The sequence below is a fragment of the Malus sylvestris genome, chromosome 7 (genome assembly GCF_916048215.2).
Source record: "Malus sylvestris chromosome 7, drMalSylv7.2, whole genome shotgun sequence".
NCBI classification, from domain to species: Eukaryota; Viridiplantae; Streptophyta; class Magnoliopsida; order Rosales; family Rosaceae; genus Malus; species Malus sylvestris.
The window spans coordinates 4,729,144-4,753,156 of NC_062266.1; the positions used below are offsets into that span (position 1 = coordinate 4,729,144).

General features: G+C 36.5%; 1 protein-coding gene and 1 long non-coding RNA gene across 4 annotated transcripts in view; one reads left to right on the forward strand and one right to left on the reverse strand.

Annotated features, from left to right (window-relative positions):
* LOC126630400 (MATH domain and coiled-coil domain-containing protein At3g58210-like) overlaps positions 1–24,013 on the reverse strand; it is a 122,749-nt gene that overhangs the window by 22,562 nt on the left and 76,174 nt on the right. The gene's annotated exons all lie outside the window — the stretch shown is intronic.
* LOC126630402 (uncharacterized) lies at positions 1,447–11,201 on the forward strand. Of its 2 annotated transcripts, XR_007625992.1 has the most exons (9): positions 1,447–1,904; positions 2,126–2,203; positions 3,757–3,817; positions 3,954–4,005; positions 6,285–6,389; positions 6,919–7,011; positions 8,401–10,202; positions 10,805–10,894; positions 11,017–11,201. It is a non-coding gene; the product is annotated as an uncharacterized LOC126630402 (long non-coding RNA). The 2 variants fall into 2 exon arrangements; XR_007625991.1 differs by lacking the exon at positions 8,401–10,202 and having other exon boundaries at positions 1,447–1,854.

A 24,013-nucleotide genomic window follows, 5' to 3' on the forward strand; every position in this document is an offset into this window, starting at 1 on the left:
GTGGTTGCTGCATGCACTGTCCACAAACCACACAGACTTGCTTGATGCAATTTTACTTGCATAACAAGCATAGAACATGGTTGCTGTGACTGCATCTTCTTCCTTTGCACAGTTTGCAACTTGTTTACCATTGTCACAATCCTTAGTTAAGTGACCAAATTGATTGCACTTTCCACACTTGGGTTTTCCTTTATATCTGCATATACCAAAATGGTATTTGTCACATACTTGACATAGTGGTTTCACATTTCCTTGGCTGCCACTTGGTTGTTTGTTGTGTGCAGTAAATTTGTTGTTCCAGCCACTACCACTGCCATTATTCCAGTTGTTATGAGACCAATTCTTACCCTTCTTATACTGACCCCATTTTGGATTTGTCTTATACTGAGACCCTTTGACACTTCCAGTGCCATTTCCATTTCCTCCAACTTTAAGGCTGCTGAAAGCCCTCTCAGTACCTGTGTATTTCTCTCTTTCATCATGCAAGTCTTCTCTTTTATCATAGACTTTCATTGAAGCTAAGACTTCCTCAACTCTAATAGTGTCTAGATCTCTGGTTTCTTCAATGATTGACACTATGGACTTATATCTCCTACTTAGACTCATCAACAACTTTTGAACAATTCTTTTCTCTGTTACATCTTCTCCTAGAGATTTCAAGTTGTTGACTATCTCAAAAAACCGAGCCAAGTAGTCATCCAGAGATTCAACATCATTCATCCTTAAATATTCAAAATCAGCTCTAATGGCTTGTAATTTCACAGCTCTTACCTTTTTATCTCCTCTGAACTCTCTTATCAGGATTTCCCAAGCTCCTTTAGCAGTCTTTTCATTTCTGATGCGAGGGAAGAGCTCATCTGCTATGGCTCCCTGAATGAGACTCAGCGCCTTGGCGTTTTTGATTTTGTCTTCTCTGGAGATGGTGGGTGCTTCCACTGGAGTTTTCTCAGCCTCACTTTCTTCATCTCCAGAGCCTTTTTCCTCCTCGGGAATCTGCTGCGGTCGTACTCCGAGTTCTACCACATCCCATAGATCGTAGGCTATGAGAATGGTTTCCATTTTCACGGCCCAAAAATCGTAGTTTGAGCCATTAAATTGTGGTGTTCGTAAATCACCACCGGAGGAGCTTGATCCAGCCATCTTCTCAGGTAACACAGCTCAAATGGTTATAAAGGTACCACCTTTAAGGTTTTCTGAAATTTGTTTTTAATGGATCTCTCTCACAGTATCACGCCATTTCTTCGGAATCAGACCTAGTGCTCTGATACCATGTTTGAAATGGTACCAGGCATGTTGGTTGAGGTTGATAAAGATTGAAACTTTTAATAAAAGGTTTGAAGAAATCTGTGTTTTTCTAGAGAGAAAAGGAAGAGCAAGAGTCTGTGTATTTTTCATATATGAAGAAGAAAAGAAAAATTACAAGGACTATATTTATCATAGCTGGTCTAAAAACAGATCCTACATATAGGGACCTAGAACTCCTCTCCGGCCATTAATGGTCATCGGAGGATATCATCCATCCACTTGGAAGAAGATGGGAAAGCTTAGTACAATTAAAAAGACAAAAACACCAGCTGTAATCTTTCTAAAACTAGAAAAAGAAACTAGCCGTTGAATTTTAATGGCTCCTTCTAATTTAGTAAGGTCTTCATTTCTTCACATTTCTCAGCTCCCTTTCGATTTCATCTGCAGGTTTAGCTTCTGCAGGATAACTCTAAAGCTAGGAGGCAGCTTAATTCTCAACAAGCCATGCATTTAGGGCAGGCAAAACGAAGAAAGTCTTTGTGTATGGATTGATGGTAGCCACTTCCCCTGAAGAGAAGAGGATGATGATTATTTCCGAAAATGATCCAAGTTAAGATAACTCAACATATTATATCTGTGTGGTTCACGGGCGCATCAACGTGGGTGTATCTGATCCGCCATTCTGCACCCATTTCTTTCATTTTTAGAATAGATAATTCACTTTTGTGTGTGGCTATCTGCTTATACTTGACGCTCATTTTAATCAGGGTGCAAATGACTGGATTGTCAAAAATAAGTATAAGTTTAAACGACAGAATATATTACATCATTGTCTGTTTAGAATGTTCATTGCTTTTCTGCTTTTGTGTTGCATGTTTAGCCTTTCTCTGGGTGGTGATCGTTTGAGGATGCGCGAACTTGAATGGCTATGAGTGTGCTCGATAGCAACCAAATTTGGGTGAGAACCATCAAACTCTAATCCTAATTTTTTCCTCTTTTGAATTTAAGAGTGAAATTGGTGCATCTATACCCTTTATGTTGTGAACCATGCAAATTAAGTGTTTTTGGAGGTACTGTTTGTATTTTCTCGGAAGTTTAGAAAGGGTGTTCCGTCTATCTCAATAAGAGTGGGTTAAGGGCAGTTTGCAGAGTGACAGAGGTGGGTCTAGGGTTTCTCTCCCCTTCCTCTTCTTCTTCTCCATCAAAACCCTAATATTCCCAATCCGATCTGTCCTATTTCTCAACACACCCACATCCCCTCTCAAGTCTCTGGCTTTAGCCGGCCGGAACCCGACCAAACTAACCCAAATCTCAAATGGGCAGCCGGAACCCTTTTTTTTTCTCTTAATTCTATTTGTTACTGCTGGTTCCGATATTTCATTGTCCTATTTGTCTCAGTATTGCCACTTTTGTTATTCTTATCAATATTTACATCTTAATTTTTTTCAATTTGTTTCTTTTACTTAACATGGTTTCGACTTCTTGAGCTTGTGAGTTTAATTAAAAGTTTATCATGTGATATCAGAGTTTAAATATGATAGTTTTTTTAATAGAAAGGGTGTCTTTTAATGCGAATAAATTCTGTTAACAAGGATTTTGGTCTCTAAATTTTTCGTAGTGTAATTTTTATGGTATAATTTCTGTCATTGGCTTTGTTTTTGTACTTCTCCCATTTGTATGTAAATTCAATAAATTGGTGAAATTTTCGGGTCTGTGAATTCAATGAATTGCCCAGATGGACCCATCAGTAATAGTTGATTTTCATTTTGGAAAAACTGTTGCTGGCCAAAGAGAGGTCATGATGTCCCATTTTGTACGAACTATATGTCATTGATGATAGATTGTAAGGTAATTGAGGTTTGTGCAGACAATAACTATTAATACGAATGGATGGATGGACCGATGCCATGTGTACTGTTAATTATGTATAAGACATTCTTTCTGTGATGTTGGAACCCAAAATTGGGATGCATTTAAACTTAGGGGGCGTTTGTTGCGCCGGATTATCTCGGACTGGACTAGCTTCAAGGACTAAGCTGAACTGGCTTAGACTAGATTAAGCTGGACTAACTTAGTGAAGCGTTTGGTGCAGTGTTGGACTAAGAAGCGGATAATAACAAATTCTAATATTATATTATTTAATATATAAATTATTAATATTTTATTATAATCTCGGTGACCGGAGATGACGAGGAGTCTATCGGGAGTGGTTGTTGAGCATGATTAGTGAAGGGTTTTGTCCATGCTAGTCCCCTTTAGTCTCATTAATGTTAGTCCCAGCATGAAACAAACACAGTATTGGACTAACAGCTAGTCCAGTCCAGTCCAGTCCCACTTAGTGAGGGCAAACAAACGCCCCCTTAAAGTATTATATATATGGGTGATTTTCTTCTTTTTCATTTCTTTGATATGGATGGTTGGGGAAACGCAGGAAAGACCTACTCACACAAGATATGTATCAATGCAGGTTCTAAAGTCGATTTCTTTTTCTTTATGCGTACAATATTACAGGGGCAATGAGGATAGGGGTTGAAGTTGAAGAGAAGTGTGAGATAGATTCCGAGCTTATTCAGTAAGTCTCTAATTAAGTCGAAATAAACTGCCTTCATTTCTTTTCTATCCATGCTTTAATTTTACTTGGATAATTTTATTTTATGTAATGATTTCTTTTGGGTTTTTGTCCATTTCATATTTTAAATACGTTGAAGGTTGAAGATGGAGACAACAATGGAATTTTGGATGCCGAGGAGAAGAAGCCTGGTATTATCACATCTTTATTTTTGAGCGAGTATCTCTTTCTTTTCTTTTGATTTTGCTTCTTTATTTTTGTTGTCGAATAATTCAATTTTTCAACTCACATGTTCATATACATCGTTGAGGAGTGTATTTTGCCATTAACAAGCCATTATTTTGTCTTTTTTTGTAATTGTTTTTAAAATTTTATGGTATTATTTTTCCCAAACCTAAAAATCACAGCAAAAACGAAATTTTTTTAAAGTACTGTGAAATGGATAATCACCAAAAAAAAAAAAAAGTTGCAAGTAACTTGATACACTATAATAGGTTTTCTTTTTGGCATGTTTGTGTTTCTTATTCGCATGCATGATTCCGTTATCATTTACATTTACTTTTGCATGATTTCTCATAAAATGGACGTGAATCTATTTATTGTAAAAAATTAACTTTTATAGCCAAGCAAATGATTTTTATCACTCTCTTTGGTTTTTGACAGATTACATTAGATTTTATTGTTGTTTATTTGATGAAGTTCTCGATTAAGAGCATATATTTTTTCAAGAGAGACTTTGGATGCGGTCCCTAGCTATGAATATTCTTTGATTGAAACCTTGTTGGTTTTCAATTTTTGATCGAAGTCCTTGAAATTAATGTGATAATTTATTTCTATGTACGTTACTATATTTTTTAAATGGTACATTTTATGACACACCCCGACCCGGAATGTCCACTAGGATCCCGAATCGAGCCGTGCTGGCCGACACCGCTTCTCTTAAAACTCTGAGTCTTGCGAGGTCCCTCATTGGAAAAATACACATACATCTCCTGGGAAAGTAGTATATGAGCACGTTTGAGGCTTAACAAGTGCTAGAATGTGTTGGTTTTCATTTATTCGTATTCTCTATTATCATTATTGCTTCCGCACTATGCACATGGCTACGTCACCCTCACGTGACGGCTAGCATGCCCTGATTCAGGTTGGGGTGTGTCATTTTACATATAACAAATTGGTATATTTAAGAATGAATGGGTATATAAAAATTGAATAGATTTTATATATTAAAAAAAAGGGTACATTTTAAGATTACAAATTTGAAAAAAAATATATGAATGGGTACATATAATTAGGCATGGGTACATTTGGCAAAATAAAAAATGGGTACAAATAAATTTAAAAAAAAAGGGTACAAATACAAATAAAACTTTAAAAAAATATGGGCACAAATAAAAGAAATTAATATATGGGTACAAATTAAAACTAAAAAGAAAATTGGTACAAATTAAAAATGGGTACAAACTAAAACTAAAAATATATGATAAAAAATTTAGTCATAAATATAAATATACTAATTGTAACATTTTTAACATTAAATGAATATATTTAGAAATAAAAAAAATTTATTATTGAAATCATTAATGATTTATTAATACCCAAGGACCTTAATAAAAAACTGAAAAGGAATAGGATTTTAATCAATGGAGTAGCAAAATGAAGGATGATAACCTAATTTCTCATTTTTTTCAATTTATCCCCTTTTTTATTTAGTAGGGGAAAAGGGAATGAGGCGGTTGAATGAGGCAGTACAGATAAATTTCTTAATTGTTATGCTTTATTTTTCAATTAATTTTCATGCATTTGATAATTACTTAGCACGATAATTGTCAACCATATGATCGTTATTCATGAATACAAAACAATCCAATACCTTCATTCACAAATCACAAGTATACGATGAGCTATTTAGAAATTCGGCATTTTCATCATCCAATTCAATAGCATTTGGGATACTATGCTAGAATTCGATTACAACTCCAGTTAAGAGATGTGAAGCATGAAGAACATCTCTTTAGGAAGTGTTAGCTAATCTGGTTAATTGCTCGACGAAATTAGCCATTTTTGTCATCTAGATTGGATAACTTAAGGAAGAATGTTTGAATGATTGATCATATTCATTAGCCCTATGTTTTTTTACTGCATAATGATGAAATTGACTCGTTATTTAGTCATAGTAATCGATGTAATAGGTACGTATCAACTGCCGCATCATATAATTATTCAAAATGCCCCTTTTAGCATTTCAATACCATTTGCACGTCTTTGTTAGCACTTTGAATACCTAATCCCCAATTTTCAAGATCTTGCAAAACAATGTGACATTGCCTCTCTGTTTATCTTAATATTGCCTTTCTGTTTTTGGTATCTTTGTTCATCTCTTTGAGAGATGAGTGCATGGTTGTCACATAATCACATTACATGTTTCTTTATCAAACTGTATACGATTTCTGATTCTTTCACGTCTCAGACAATATAAGGATCTTGAACCCGAAGAAGACAACAAATGTCATGCAGCTATGTACTGGTGAAATACGAGCATCTGTATTTCAATGGAAAATCAGATGAAATACAGGTGTTTTTATCTGCAAAAAATTCAGATATGGTGTCTTAATAACTTTCTCATGCTATTCTATTTGATTCTTTAATCAAAGTTTTGTAGTTTTTGGATTTGGTGGATCTTAGTAAATTAGGTAGTAAAAAGTGCTCTTTTGCTAATTCTCAATGTAGTCAAATTTTCTCAAGACGATTTGAGTGGGGAAAAACAATGTCATATATATAAACGTTTCTTTTGGTTGTGAAGATACACTATGGAGTGTGTGCATATTTGAATTTTCAGTTTCCTCGAGTGTATTCAATCTCACATTTCATTATAGAGACCTCAAGTAGTACTTAATTTAAGATGCATGCTTCAGTACAATCGAATGGAAAAAAAATATACCATTGCAATGTTGGTATTTCGTATATCTTATTTATAACTACGTTTTCTATTGCAAATTATCGCCACAACAATTTATATGCACGATGTCCATGTGGCTATTATGCATGCATTATTTTCTTCTATGTGAGGATACGATTTAATTTGTTCCTTCCCCATTTTTCAGGTACAGAGTGGTGCTGAAAATTTTTCTCATTATGCTCCTATGCCCAGTTGGTCGGGTGTATATGACATGCAGTGAGCTCAGGGACACAAATAGGTTAGTTCATCCACGATGCTAAGCCCTGTCTTGAATGGTATCTTGGATGCCGCGAAAAGAACTTATTACTATTTATTTGCATGCCTGTGGAAAGGCCAGCGACAATTTGTGGCGATATTCATGGGCAATTTCACTACCTTGCAGAGCTTTTTGAATTGGAGCGTTTTCTTGCTTGCCATTTTGAATTATTTCAAATTATGAATGACTTTTTTTTTTTTTTTTACAACATTGTTGAGTGGGTTTTGCTTAAGCTTTGGGGTTCTTAGTTTATATCATAACATTTGATATGGTTTCATTTATTTTGTCAACTTAGATACTTTTCTAAATAGATTTTTGGGAACTTTAACGAAAAGTTCCCGGTACTGTTCACGTTAACGAAAAACCACATTTTTACACTAAAAAGTCAATTATGGTACTATTCACTTTACGCTTTATTTTGTCCTTATCGTTAAAACTCAAAGTTTTCAAACCCTTTTCATTAGTTTTCCTTAGATTTTTCTTTATAGTTTTGTAAATGGTTCCTGCCGCAACGCGCTGGAATATTTTCTTCGTGGACCACGACCTCTCTCTCTCTTTTGGACTCTTCTTTCCGTTTCTGTTTCTGTCTCACAAACCCTTTTGTTTCTCTCAAACCTCTCCTTGCCTTGCTCTCCGATCTTGAGTTCTTTGTGTGTCTCCGCTTTTTCCAAAAAACGATTAACTCAGTAAAATTTGTTTAGATTGTTTTGTCTGAGTAGAGGCTTTCTTTTCCTGAGAAAAACCCTGAATCCTTTCAATTTCAAACCCTAAATCCATTCACTGAAAAACAAAATATAAGAATTAATCGTTGAAATTTGTAAAGGGGTTGTGATGGCGGAGAGTAGTAATGGGGTGTCGATTTGGTTCAACAAGAAAGTGGTTGATCCCCTCCTCGAAATCCTCCTCAGGCACCATTTGCTCTCTCTCTCTCTCTCTCTCTCTCTCTCTCTCTCTCTCTCTCTAATTTTCTTTTCCTGTTTCAGATTCAAACATTCTGTTTAATCCAATTAGTTGATAGCTGATAGCTCTAGATGTGTAATTACATAATAATTAGCTCTGCTGGTTAATCTAATTAGTTAAGGTAAGGAATAAATTTTGACTGATACAACTGCATGCTCTCATAGATTTCTCCCAAAGATTGGATTTTCAATTTTTAGGAATGTTAAAAATTTAGCTTTTTTATATTTTCTTGAAAGGATATGAAATTGAAAATCCAAAATATCAATTTTTTTTGTTGAAATTATTTGACTTTTGGGTTCAAAAATTTGAATGCAAGAGGTCCTGTTGGTCCATTTTTTACCTTTATTTTATTTTATTTTATTATATTTTGTTGTTAGTGTTTGGGTTAATATTTAAACTTTGGGCTTTCAGGAAGGAAAGCCCGAGAGAGTTTAATAAAGAAGGTTTTGCCCGAAACCCAAAATCAAGCCAAGATCATCCATCTTAAGATATTATGGCGGCTCCCCATTAATGCAAAGGGCCAATTGCTTACAAGAAGTGACAACCGATGGAAAATCACCAACTCTCGGCCCAAAAGTGCTTTTGGATGGCAAACACGTAAAAAGGCTGGTGACTCACTATCTTTCAATTGCTTTCGGGCAAGAACAGAAACAACACAGCTGGGCTAATTCATCTATAAAAGGGGGAGGAGGCCCAGAGACGAGGACACTCAACCATTCAAACAAACAAACAAACATACAACTTGTCTCTTAGCCAAGCAAATACCCAGAAAGTCGTGCTTTGTCCAGACTCTGCACCCTTCTAGCCTTAAACTTCCTTAGAAAGACATCTTTTGTCTATGTAAAAGCTCTGCTACCTTTTTCCTAAATGTTGTAGTATCGATCTCTCATGTATAAACTCTTTCCCAGTCATCCCCTTTAGCACTCAATCCTTTTGTAACTGCCAAGAGAAGAGACCACAAGACGTTTTAACCTTACCCAACAAGGTGAAATCTCGCCCGACTCTCTTTGTTTTTGCCTTTCCATTAATAGATATGGTGTTATAATGTATCCCTCAATAGATATGCAAGTTATTTTCGGTCTCTCAATGATTCAGAGTTCCATTAACTCTCAGATCTGGTTCACTTAGTACCTTTGCTATCATAAAAGTAAATGAAACTGATGTTTTGATCAAACCTGGACTTCTACCCTTTAAAGCATACAAGATAAACAAAAGTCCTTGATCTCAAGGCATAGAAAAGAACTTAATGTGGACTTAACCCATCCACGACAATCCTTTGATAATGAGAAGTCATAATAACTTGGGGTGCAAGTAATCGGCTTAAACACACTCATTCTACATCTGTTATACAAAGATGGCAGTGGCACGCCTTATCACTTAGTTAGTTTTGATGGCGAGCCTCACGGCCTACACCTAAGGCTCGACAAAGGCACCTTTCAAAACTAACTTCGTCCTCGTCTTGCAGCCCGACGAGCAAGCGAGAGCTCGACAGCCAACCAAAGTGCTAACTCCTCGGGGAGCTGTGTGCTTGAGCCAGGGACCATTCCTAGTGGAATTCCTGTCCGAACTGTTAGCAATGAATTTATGAATGTATGAAAACATTGGATGCTAAATTTAGGGGGATATTGCTCAAATGAAGATATTTTTGTATGGATATTTAGGATTAGTGCGATTTCTGCTTCTTGAATTGGGGCAAATAGCACTTTGATATTGCTTTTGGACTTCAGAAAAAGTTTCCCCTTTTATGAACACGTAGCTGGGTAATTTTAGGAAACATGTGAAATTATAGAAGTTTCTATGTTGGATTCACTTTATTTCACTTTGAATCGTTGTCAATGGATTGGTTTTGGGAACTTTGTGGTGCACGAGGAAGTTCTTCAGGTTATTCAAACATTCGGTGGTTAACTTTCCGTTTAGAGACTCTAGAAAATAAGTTGTAGTCATGAATTTTAAGTTTCATTTAAAATGGTGTACAACGACATCAATAATTCTATGTTAAGTTTTTTGTTTTTGGGTTAGGCACTCATATGGTAATGCCTTTGTTCTCTACCTCCTCCTCTGACTCTTTTTTCTTGTTCTTCTTCTTCTCTTTGTGCAACTTCTAAATATGGTGGAATCGGTGGAGCATCCCACTCGCCTAGGCATCTTTCCTTTCTGAAACAAGGTCCTTCTACCCTGCGCCATCTTCGAATTCATTGCACTTCACCCTGCAGGTGCCTTTGAGCCTTAAAATTTGTCTTTTGATTGATTGTTTTTTCTATTTGAATCCTGAGAAAACTTTGTATATACTTTAACCGGTAGCTGTTTTAGCTTAGCACAAATTTTATAGCTCTGCAATTACTCTACTTGCTTGGAAATTATGTTCTTTTTTATGCTCTTTGTTGCCCAAACTGTGTCGTTTACTTTTTGCTGCAAAAATTTTGCATATTTTATTCTTCAATTTTGCCAGAGTTAGTTTCAAATGCCAACTTTCCTTTTTCCTTTTTCTAGGTAATTGATCATTATGCGGTTTGTAAGTTGGAAACAGGTTAAAATCTGTGGCTTCCTTTATTGATGTAAACTTGCATGAAAGAGAGAAACAATAACCAAAAATTTATCTGAACCCCCTTTTGGTTCTGTTTGATTGATTGTCTATTTAGCGTGTTTTTTAGTTTTGCTTGGTGGGTTTAGGTTCATTTGGTTTTATATGTGATTTCCAGTCGATTATTATTTTTATTAGTTGCGGATCATATTTACTGTCTTTGTGGTTGTTTCAGTATAGTTCTTGGGTACACACACATTTATCCAATAAATAAGTTCATGAAATTGTTTTTAGGGGATGGACAAGTCACAGGCATCAATCTCTCTATGATCATCGTCGAGAAAATATCGTGATCATTTTGAGTTCGGATTCATCCAGCATGTGGTCAGCATTTATTTTCCGATTACTTTCATCTGTTTATTTGTAAATCAATAACTTTTTTTTTAGGAATAATGAATGTCACAATTGCTGATAAATTGATATTTTGTTCGAAGCTTGAATTGTAGATCTATGCAAGATAGCCATATATGGATCAATGCTATGGACTCTTCTCAACCTATGGACCTCAAATTTCAGTGTGTCTTCCATCATTTATCCTACCTCACTATGTATGGAGCTATTACATTTGCAATCGTATTAATTTCTTGAAAACAATATTTATATTTCAATGTAAACTGCTAATTTTGGAATATACTATCGTTTCCTTGTTGGTACATTAAAATGAAAATATGAAAAGTAGTCTCAATCTCGCCCGGGGGTGTTGCAGGCCGATTCGATGCTACGAGGCACTTTGTTTAGGGCTATCTAAGGGAGAGAGGTGTTGGGTGTTTGAGACAAGGGGTTTTAGGGATTAGGTTTGGGTGGGATTTCAAGGATTAGGTTTGGGTGGGATTTCAAGGATTAGGTTTTGGTGGGATTTGAATGATTAGGTTTGGGTTTTTGTTTGTGCGATTGGCAGAGAGATGAGGGGGGGTCTAAGATAGGATTAGGAGATTTAGTTTAGGCATTGCAAAGTCAGAGATAAGGGTGTCTAAGAGAGATGTGGGAGGATTTAGGCGAGGGATTTCAGGGATTTGGTTTAGGGTTTGTTTTTTGCAATTTGCACAGACAGAGAGATGGGAGGATTTTCTGCAAGGGATGAAGGGAACGGGAAAGGGAGGTATGGGTTTGGGTTTGTTGTGATGGGGTTTAGTAATTTTCAATATTCTGCGACTTTTTTTAATCAGTAAAATTAAATTACCAATTGAATTTATAACATGCAATCAATTTCTTTTTAGTTGAGTTCAAATAATGTTGATTTCGCTGTTATAAAGCTCTTTTTTATAGTTAGGTTGAAAATCATATCGATAGATTCTTTATTTAGTTGGTCCAATTTGTAACAGATGAGATTGTTTTGTTTGATGTTTCAATCAAAATTTGATCTTTTTTTGTGTGTGAAATTATAATGGAATTGCAAGTCAAGTATATCTTAGATTCTTGGTCAACTATTATATTGTCTCTTGACTGGATGGTTTTTTATAATTTTCTAGATCTACGGTTACAATGCTTTTTATAATTTCCTAGATCTATCATTTTTGTTCGTTCATGATTATGTTGAATGTTTTTCAGGTTAAATGTGTCTTATTCATGTAGTTAAGGCTGGTGTATTTAAGTCCTGCAACATCATACGGGCATATTACTAGTTAATACGATAATGAATGGCAAGATCTAAATACTTATGAAAAAAATCAAATCTAAAATTGAAAAATCTGTAGCATTAAAATACAAAGTAGAATTATTAGAGAGATGGGCCAAAGGCCTACTTCCAACCACACCGACATTATCTCCAACTTCGTAATTACCACATGAAAAATTCATCAGGTGTGAAGTTTTATCACAAAAGGCTTCAGTATTATTTGGAGTGAAGTTAGGATATTTAAATATTTCCTTTCTTAGACCGCATTCAGAAGATGACTTTCTATGCCTCACATATATCGCGAAGGCAATGTAGTTGCGAACACTTTTACTAATATGGGCTTGTCTTCTCCAACTTTGGTATGTCATGATTCTCCTCCAATGGCGGTTCGTGCTGCTTTGTTGGTTTGCCAGACTTCCGCTTCTCAAATTAATGTACCTCTCGACATACAATTTTGTCTCCTTTTTTTTTCTTAACCTTGTGATGTTGCTTGTTCTGTTTTGCAGGTTTAGACCCTTAGGTTCGGCTTTAGAAGGGTTAGGTTTCATGTTCCCCATCTCTTCTCCTTGTATCTTTGTTGTTTTTATTTCTAGAAGGGTAAGGTTTATGTACCTCCTTCTTTTCATGTACTTTTTTTTATCCTTTTTTCTTGTATTATGAGGGGTTAGGCTTATGTCCTTCCCCTAACGAGATGTACCATTTTTTCGATATCAATAAAAATCCATCGTACTGTCAAGGTTTTCTAAAAAAAAAAAAAAAAGCCCTCTCAAGGAACCCAATTAGTGGGTCACACGTGGGAGATTCACGCATCAACAATCACGTGAAGCGACTTACCCAACACGTTGGGTCAAGGGCCCACCATCATCATGTGAGGCCAAGGGGACCCACCCATCACGTGGCAGTATGTACAGGCCAGCTTCTTGGCTTTGATACCAAATAAAATTATCAGAGAGACTAACCAAAGGCTCACTTCCAACAACACCGATATTGTTTGCAACTTGATAACTACCACTTTCATAATTCGTCAAGTGTGGGATTTTGTCACAAAATGTTTTGGTATTAGTTGGAATGGGGTTAATATATTTAAACACTTCTTTTCTCAAAAACACGATTGATGTGTGATTTCAACATCACATATTGCATAAGTAGGCATTTCCAAGTTTTTATTAAGTACATACAATATTATTTAAACTTAAACCCGGTCATGAGATTTTTAAGGTCTAGGGCGACGCTAAAAACATGCTCTGACTTCATATAAGAAAAATTATTCGTTTTCACACATGAGACTTCTATAAAATTATACTTAGAAAACCACTTCAAAGTTCAAACTCAACAATTTAGAAACACGTAAAAACTAATTTATTTTGCATTGAGAAAAGAGAACCAAAAAACTCTAGACTTAGGTAGATAGATGATTGTTTCCCTTTATCTGAACTTTTAAATTATTTTTATATGAATCGTGAGGTGTTTTTTGTAAGATCCCACATCGCTCAGGGGTGAGAATCTTGCAAGCCTTATATGTATATTCTCATCTCTACCTAGCACGAGACTTTTTGGGAGCTTACTGGCTTCAGGTTCTGTAGGAACTCCGAAGTTAAGCGAGAAAGGGGCCAGAGCATTCCCATGATGGGTGACCCATTGGGAAGTTTTCGTGTGAGTTCCCAGAAACAAAACCGTGAGGGCATGGTCGGGGCCCAAAGTGGACAATATAGTGCTACGGTGGAGTCGAGCTCGGAATGTGGTGGGGGCCCGAGCCGGGATATGACATTTTTCTTATTTCATTACCATGTCAATGTAGGACTAAAAACATAATCATACTTTCGAGTCTTAATATATATGTATAAACAATGAATGAGGACAAAATTAAACATAGTATTGGCAATGACATATACACATTAATTCATTGAAGGCTAATGCTAGGGAGACCAAATTTTGTAAACAATATAATGTGGTGGATGATTGGATTATTACAAGTATTGACTAACATTATTATTTTTTATTGGTGACACGTTATATGATTTGCAAATTTGATTTACCCAACATTACTCTTTGTTGACGGTTAGACTTTGGAACTTACATAACTACTAACTAGTAATTATAGTTTGAACATGAGGTAAAATAAAATTTAACAACCAAACAGAAATTTGTAAAAATTAGAAAAATTGGATCAAATTTTGTAAATTTATACTCATTGCTTGCTAAACCCAAGTGCAGGTGTCGTGTAGCAGTATAAACTCGAAGTCCGAGTGTTGTATTCCTCAAGGAGTGTTGAAAAAGAATGCAGAATTATCAAGACTGAAACAAAGAACAATATCGAATGAGATGTAACTTATAGAAGAAAAAGTTCAACAATTATAAATACTAAAGCATCAGGGTTCCACCCACATACAACTATGCAATTTCACTATTTCGATTCCTTTTTATAACTCAACTGAGATACCAACAACAAGTAATCTCAACCGGAAAATATAGCAATTAAGTTTTCCTCATATAAAACTTCTTGAAAAGTGATTTTTATTGTAGATATTCAAAACAAAATGCCCATTCAATTTCTTATAGAAATAATCCCAAATATAATTTGTACCTACGGCAACAAAATATTAGGAAATTACTCCGTTGAAATCGTACCAATCTACTAATTTATTCAATTCACTAAAAGCATGAATGTGAAACAAAACTATAGGAAAAACATGATTAAACCTATGAATCATAACCAACATTCATCAATCCGAAAATAGAATAAATAAGAAATTCCGTTGAAAATCCACAATGTAAAATTGACATTAAAACTCCGAAATAGAATCGAAATAATAAAACTACATACTCGTAATATAGGTTCCCCCTAGCCTTAGCTAGGGAGATTAGTTCTCCATAAACTAAATAGAAAAAGAAAAATCTAAAATTATGAAAAGGCCGGGGCCTTTTGAAAACAATCAAATAGAGATTATATAAGCTGCTGCTGCATCCAACCTCCCTTCATATTCTTCTTGAATAATGATCATTCATCAACCCATTATTAATATGTTAATGCCAATCCTCATAACCCTCTGAATAATGGTCATTGATAAGCCTTAATGCCATATTGAAATGGTAATGGCTGGCCGTTTCTTTTTCTTCTTCTTTGCCTTCTCCTTTCTTCATTTCTTTTCGGTAACCGACATAGAGTTAATCACCAATTTATTGTCTTGTGCCTCACCCTTTAATTTCCTTGCAACATTCTCTTAGTCTTGCACATGAACATTAATATAACATCAGTAAAAAATTAAAACAAATTAGATATAAAACCTATTTGACCAGTTATAGATGATAAAGCACAAATTTGATAAATTACTAGAGAAAAACATGTAACGGGTATAATCAAAGCGCATTAGACATGCACTTTTGAGCAATTATCACACCCCCAACTAGCTTATTGCCAGTCTCTAGCAATTCAAGCAACAGAAAACATGCTCTAGCACCAAACCAAAAACAAAAAGTCACATGGAAAAAATCAGTTTCCCCTACATAACCCTCAAAGCATTTTATTCAAGTGTACATAATAATCAAGAACCTTAATAAGCATAAAGCAAGCGAATCCACAATATTCTAGTATTAGCAATAATTTCTCAAATATCCTTGGAGTGTTGTGTGTGAAATAGCCATAACAATGTGATCCTAAGCTTCTTTAAATCTCAATATGAAAACAAGTGAGTCTCTCATAGGATTTACACTCATGCACTCAATATTTCTGCGTTAATGTGTCTCACTCAAGTGATCTCATAAAAACATGCCGTCATATGCTTGCTTGTCCACCTACTCGCTATCAATATCATGTGACTACTTGAATTAAAGGTGTTTATTAAGGTTGTAATGGGGCTTGTGGTTAAGGTTAAAAAGAATAAAAAGGAATAGGAAAACAAAGAGCCTATGAAAATTAGTAGAGCACATGATGAAAATAATTGACTGCAAAGTCACTTAAATCCTCGGTGGCTCCACCAATATCTTGAACATAATAACACTTTTCACTATTAGAGACCAAATTTCATTGAGTTGGGTCTCAGACTTCATTTCAGCAAGATTTTATTATTATTATTTTTTTTGGTGAAAAAAAAAATAGTATAAACAAGAGTCAGCTTAGATACCAAACACATATACTCCTTTCCTTTGAAGACTTTTCCGCTCTACAAACTTCCATAGATTGAGGTAAGATATAGTATTTAAGCTTTATGGGTAAGGAGAACATGGGTCATGAAAAAAACATGCTTATTTAGGCTCAAATGGTTATCTAAGGGATAATGTATCAGGGACACTAGCTTGCTTGGCCATGGTGGATATCCTAAACGCCTTATTCATTTTCAAGTTATCATATGAATTGAAATATGTTCGATAGGTTTAAAGCAAGTTCTAGAGATACACGTTATTGCAAGATCATACGCACAAGAATAAAAAGTGATTGATGTATAATGTTTCAATCATATAGGCGCAAAAACTCACAAGGCTACACAAGATCACTAGATTCACATATTAATCTTTAAATCATGCATTAGTTTCACATCAAAATGGCTATGTGCATTGCTTTTCCAAGAATAATCGAAAAGGTAGAGAGCTAATAAAAGAATAAAGCATCTCAATTAAAACATGCTCACTATTTCCTTAATTAACATGTATGAAATTCAATTCAATCTCATTGAGTTGAGAAACTAACAAAAATCTAATTAAAAACAGTAATAAAAATGCAATTTTTTTTATTGGACTTTTTTCTTTTTAAATAAAAGGGACGAAAATTACATAAAATAAAAATAAAATGAAAAACAACTCGACATGTTGTCAAAAGCAAGTAAAATATACCTTCTACTCACCCCAACTTAAAACTGACATTGTCCTCAATGTTAATATTCATAAGAATAAGAAGTAAGAAAGACACGCAATTTAAATTGAGAAAAAAGATTTAGGAAAGAATACACCTGAAGGTCTAAGAAGGCTTTGAAATTCTTTCAGCAACTTGTCGGCGACACGTTGATAAACTGAAAAAGAAACAAAACAAACGAAACAGAAAAATAAAAGAAAATATGGGCTAGAGTAAAGAAATCAGTCCTGATAAACAGGATCCTCCAAACAAATGGTCTTATCCTGCAAGGCAATACTTTCCAAAAAGGGCTTAAGCCGCTGACCATTAACTTTAAATACATTACCATTCGTTGGATCCTCGACCTCCACAGCTCCAAAAGGAAAAACTCTTTTCACCACATAAGGACCTATCCATCTAGAATGAAGTTTACCAGGAAACAAATGCAATCTCGAATTGTATAAGAGTACTTTCTGCAAAGGCTCAAAAGTTTTTCTCAAAATATTTCTATCATGGAAAACTTTCATTCGTTCCTTGTAAATTTTAGAACTTTCATAAGCCTTATTCCTAATTTCTGCCAATTCATTCAATTGAAGTTTTCTATTCAAACCGGCAGCATCCAAGTTAAAATTGAACCTCTTAATAGCCCAGTAGGCTTTGTGTTCTAGTTCCACAGGCAAGTGACAAGGATTCCCATAAACTAGTCTATAGGGAGACAAACCAACCGGGGTTTTAAAAGCTGTACGATAAGCCCATAATGCATCGGTTAGTCGGATAGACCAATCTTTGCAATTTGGGCTAACCGTTTTTTCTAAAATTTGTTTTATCTCCCGATTGGCAAGCTCAACTTGGCCACTTATTTGGGGGTGATAAGGGGTAGCCACTTTGTGAGTAATACCATATTTTTTCATCAAAGCTTCAAATGGTTTATTACAAAAATATTTACCCCCATCACTAATAATAGCTTGAGGTGTTCCAAATCGGGAAAAGATATTTTCTTTTAAAAAACGCAAAATAGTTGTGTGATCATTTTTCCGACATGGAACGGCCTCTACCCATTTTGAAACATAGTCAACACCTACTAAAATATATAGATATCCGAAAGAAACAGGAAACGGACCCATAAAATCAATACCCCAACAATCCAACAGCTCAATGACTAAAATTGGATTCATAGGCATTATATTTCTACGAGTTATGGCACCCAACTTTTGACAACGATCACAAGTTCGATAGAAAGCATTAGTATCTTTGAAAAGAGTAGGCCAATAAAATCCACATTGCAAAATTTTTGCAACAGTCTTTTTAACAGAAAAATGACCACCACATGCCTCATTGTGACAAAAAGAAATTATGGCATTGATTTCATGATCAGGCACACATCTCCTAATTATTTGATCAGGGCTATATTTAAATAGATACGGATCATCCCAAAAGAAATTACGTACCTCCACTAGAAACTTCTTTCTATCCTGCGCACTCCAATGAATCGAAATTTCACCTGTAGCAAGAAAATTAACTATGTTAGCAAACCAAGGTAATTCCGAAATAGAAAATAATTGCTTATCAGGAAAAGAATCATTAATGGGTGTTGGTTCAGAAGAATCATAAAAAACCAATCTGGACAAATGATCGGCCACCACATTCTCTACCCCCTTTTTGTCTTTGATGGTGATGTCAAATTCTTGGAGTGAGAGAATCCATCTAATCAAACGAGCTTTTGCATCCTTCTTAGTAAGAAGGTATTTGAGGGCTGCATGGTCAGTATAAACAATAATAGGAGAACCAACAAGATAAGCCCGAAATTTGTCCTAAGCAAATACAACAGCAAGAAGTTCTTTTTCAATTGTTGAATAATTCATTTGAGCACTATTCAAAGTTCTACTTGCATAGTAAATGACATACGGTTTCTTATCCCTTTGTTGCCCCCAACACAGCCACAATTGCATAATCACTCGCATCACACATGATTTCAAAAGGCAAAGTCCAATCAGGTGGTTGCATGATAGGTGTAGAAGTTAACATGCCAATTAATTTATCAAAATCAATCTGACATGCATCGGTCCATTCAAAAGCATATTCTTTTAATAAGAGATTACATAATGGTCTAGATATCGAACTAAAATTCTTGATAAATCTACTATAAAAGCCAACATGACCTAAAAAGGATCTAACATCTTTAATGGTCTTCGGAATAGGAAATTTAGCAATTAATTCAATTTTAGATCTATCAACCTCAATTCCACAAGACGAAATAGTGTGGCCAAGAACAATTCCAGATGAAACCATAAAATGACATTTTTCCTAATTCAAAACAAGGTTCTTTTCTTGGCAACAAGTTAAAACTTTTTCCAAGTTATTCAAACAATCATCAAAAGAATCACCAAACACAAATATATCATCCATAAAAACTTCAAGAAATTGCTCCACCATATCACTAAAAATACTAAGCATGCATCTTTGAAATGTAGCGGGAGCATTACACAATCCAAACGGCATTCTACGAAAAGCAAAAGTACCAAAAAGACATGTAAATGTAGTTTTATCTTGATCGTCAATGGCAATTTCAATTTGATAATAACCTGAATAACCATCCAAAAAGCAATAAAATGCATGCCCAGCCACCCGCTCTAAAATATGATCTATAAAAGGCAAAGGAAAATGTTCATTTCGAGTCACAAGATTAAGTTTTCTATAGTCAGTACACATATGCCAACAAGAAATGACTCTAGTATGAACCAATTCATTTTTATCATTTTTAACTACAGTTAGACCAGACATTTCGGAACAACTTGAGTAGGACTCAGCCACTGACTATCAGAAATTGGGTAAATGATACCCGCAGCCTACAATTTTAAAACCTTTGTTTTGACAACTTCTTTCATGTTAGGGTTCAACCTACATTGTGGGTCCCGAGATGGTTTAGCACCATCTCTCATGGACAAATTAGTACATAAATTAGTACATAAATCAAAGCCAAATCCACCTAAAGGCAAGCTTTGAGAAGCCTATAAATACAAGGTTATCCCACAAGCATAAGGGTCGAAAAATCAAGTCATGACTACTAGCGCGACTTCCATCCAGGAGTAGCTGGCTCAAATGAGCGAAGCAATTGCAAGGCTGACAAGGACCGTAGAGGAAAATGACTTGCAAATTGCTACACTCGCCAACCACTTGGAGGCGCAACACGACGACAAAGATAACCCAAAGGTTGATCCGCCAAAATAGGAAATCGATGAAAAAGATGAGCCTCTGGTAGAGCAAGCCGAGGAGAAGCTAGACCAAGCAACGACGCTCATGGAATCTATATCCATCCAGCAGCTGCAGTGGATGATTACTAACACCATCAAGGTGCAGTACGAATGAAGTTCGCATGACTCCATGCTATACTCAAAGCCTTACTCCAAGAATATTGACGCCTTGAGGATGCCAAGGGGTTATCGACCGCCAAAGTTCATGCAATTCGATGGAAAAGGGCAATCCTAAACAATATATTGACCATTTCATTGAAACTTTCAACAATGCTGGGATGAAGTGAGACTACCTCGTCAAGCAATTCGTGCGCTCGCTGAAAGGTAATGCCTTTGACTGGTACACCGACCTCGAGCCCAAATCCATCAACAGTTGGGACCATCTTGAAAGGGAATTCCTCAACCGCTTATACAGCACTCGCCGCACCATAAGCATGCTGGAGCTGACAAGTACGAAGCAATGGAAGGATGAACTGGCCATCGACTACATCAACAAATGGCGTTCATTAAGTCTAGATTGCAAGGATTGGTTTTCTGAGACCTCTGCCAATAAGATGTGCGTTCAAGGCATGCACTAGGGGCTACACTATATCTTCCAAGGCATAAAGGCAAGGACATTTGAGGAACTGGCTACTCTTTCCCATGACATGGAGCTAATTATAACCAACCATGGGAAAAATGAGCCAATCACCGACTTCAAGAAGGACAAGGTGTTTGCTCTGAAGGTGGACAAGATTGGGAAAAAACCCGCCAAGGAAGCTTTTTCCGTCAACACTACCCCCATCAAGACCTCCCCTACGCTCGTCAAGATCTCCTCCAAGAACAAAGCGAATGAGATAAAAAGAGGTGAGCCTTCTCGTACCCAAGGTAGGTACAAAACACCTTGAGGGAGCTGGAGCAAATGACGTACCCTTTTCTAGACTCTAATGCGGTCGCAATGCTAGACGACCTGTTAGAGAAAAAGGTGATTGAGCTACCTATCACATCCCAACCCGGGCTCAGCCACATCTCGGGCTCGACTCCGTCGTAGCACAATATTGTCCGCTTTGGGCCCTGACCACACCCTCACGGTTTTGTTTCTGGGAACTCACGCGAGTAGAATTTCCCAGTGGGTCACTCATCCTGGGAATTCTCTGGCCCATTCTTGCTTAACTTCGAAGTTCCTACGGAACCCGAAGCCAGTGAGCTCCCAAAAAGCCTCGTGCTATATGGAGGTGGGCATGTACATTTAAGGCATAGAGGATCCACTCCCCTGGGCGATGTGGGATCTAACACTTTATGCGCTTAGGGGAAATTTATTGTGGCATTCTGTCTCCGCTAGTTTGTGTGGCTTTTGGTGGCTAAGTATCAGTGAGTAGAACCATTCTAAAAATGCATGTTTTAATAGTAGAAATGCATACATGAAAAGTATGATTTGATGATTACGTTTTATGAAACGGTTTATGAGATAACATGCTTACTGAGGTTATTTTGAATTATTACTATTTTTCCTATAACCCGTGTTCTTATAGAATATCTTATGGATGACGATATGATATTTAGAACACGTTTAGAACCTCTCTTTATAGTATAGATGATAGATGAATTTATACTATGAAGTTGTTTTTCAAATATATGTATGTTCAATGGTTTTGTACTTACCTAGTGGTCCCTATTCCGTTACGACACGAGGGATAGATTTGGGTCCATCTCGGGCGACAATTATGGTGTTGGTATAGGGCCTGAAATGTTTTTCCTCTGGCTATTAGCACAGGGACGGGGAGCTGGCACGAGGCCTAGGGGTAATTTTCCTCTGGCTGTTTGCACAGAGACGGGGAGCCGGCATGGGGCCTGGAGAGATATTAGACATTCACTAGTGATTACGATATATATATGAGTTATGATTTAAGACATTGCACGGCATGCTAGGTTTCAGAAAACCTATGTTTATCATGATATATGAGTTTTCATAAAACCTGGGGGTTAGTATGTTGATAATTGTTTTATTATATATATCAACTTGCTCCACTCATGTTTGTTTTGCGCCCACTTCAGGACTTAGAATCGAGGCATACAATCCCCGCGTCCAGGCACTTCCGCATTGGCATATTCGGGTCCTCTCAGTGTAGGATCCATCCTTTGTTTCATTCAATTTTATATTATTTCTTTTAGTGTTTCTAGTTAGTTGTATGCTCTGAACACGTTCCTTAAATGCATATTCATTATTCTTTTATATCTATAAGTCTTATTTATCCCTTATTTTCAGCTTTTGCATTCAATAAATGACTTTCGTCACCCTCGGATGTCGGCCAGCACGTGCCTATCCTGGTGTTCGTGGAATATCAGGATCGGGGTATGCCATAAAGGGTCTAATTAATAAAACTATATTCAAACGATTGAATTTGGGAAAACAAACGTCAATAACGGATTGAGGATGTCGAATTACTCTAAGAAGGGTCCTGGTTAAACTTCGAAAAGTCAACACAAAGTCAACACGAGAATATTCCAAGAATATTGTCTTGGGCCCGAAACTAGGTTGGGCCGAGGGTCTTGGATTTAAAGGGTTAAGGGTTTTGGGTTTTAAAAGAGTTAAGGGTTTAAGATGGCCCAATGGCCTTTGGGTTTTAGAAGCTAAATAATTAAAATAAAATAAAACAAAGGTTTTAGGTTGGGTTAGATAATTAGGTTGGGCTTGAAAGGGTTTTGGGTTGGGCTAATAGATTTGGGTTTGGGCTTTGCAACAACGGCCCGAAGGCTTGGGACTAAAGGTTAAGGGGTTGGGCTGCCCAAAGGATTGGGCTTGAGGTTCGATTGGTTTTAAAAAAGAAAAAGCACCAGAGCTTCCCAAGCTCCGGAAAACCTTGATTCCGACATTAGCATTAACAACTTAACTATGAAAATGAAGCTACAGGAATGGGGAGGAGAATTATACCATCGTGAAGACAAGCCGTGATCGGCAAGTGGTCAGAACCACACCTGCAATCCACAGTTTCAACGCCAGAACTAGGAGAATGTTTCCCCGACGTGTTTCTATGTCCAACAACATACAACACATAACACACTTAATTTACTACCACACAACGTGAAATGACGAGTTAGAGGTTTCCCAAGGCTTACCCAAGTCGAAGGGACGAGAAATCTCGCCGAAGTTGAACTTCAAACAGTAGGGGTACTACTGTGCAGTGAAAGAATACTAGGGAGAGAGAGAGAGAGACCTCGACGGGTTAGAGATCCTGACGAGAGAGTCTCGATGGTGATGGGTTCATCGGGGCTACGAAGGGTGGGTGGTCTACGTACATATGTATATTGTTCGAGAGAGGGATGTGAGAACGAGGGTAAGAGTTGAATGAGAGAACTTAGGGAAAGAAGAGAGGGGACAAGAGAGAACTCGGGGATACTGTCATGAGGCAGCCGAGGAGTGGGGACCGCAGACAACAAATCAGGGGGTGGGCCCCTTGGGCTCACCATTTAAGACCCAAAAACCATTTTTAAAAGGAAAAATATCCCCAAACTTAGTGAAAATATAAAAATACCCTTTTTGTTCCGTAAATCCCGAGAGTGCAAACGCCCCGAAGAGATGAATCGCGTTAACGATCCTAGGTATTGCAAATACCATCGTATTGTGAGCCTTCATATTGGCAAATGCTTTGTCCTCAAGGAGCTCATCATGAAGCTGGCACAACAAGGGCGAATGGAACTCGACCTTGAAGACACAACTGCAACACACACTACTGCAATTGTGTTTGGATCATTCGATCTCGTGCCTCTCCAAG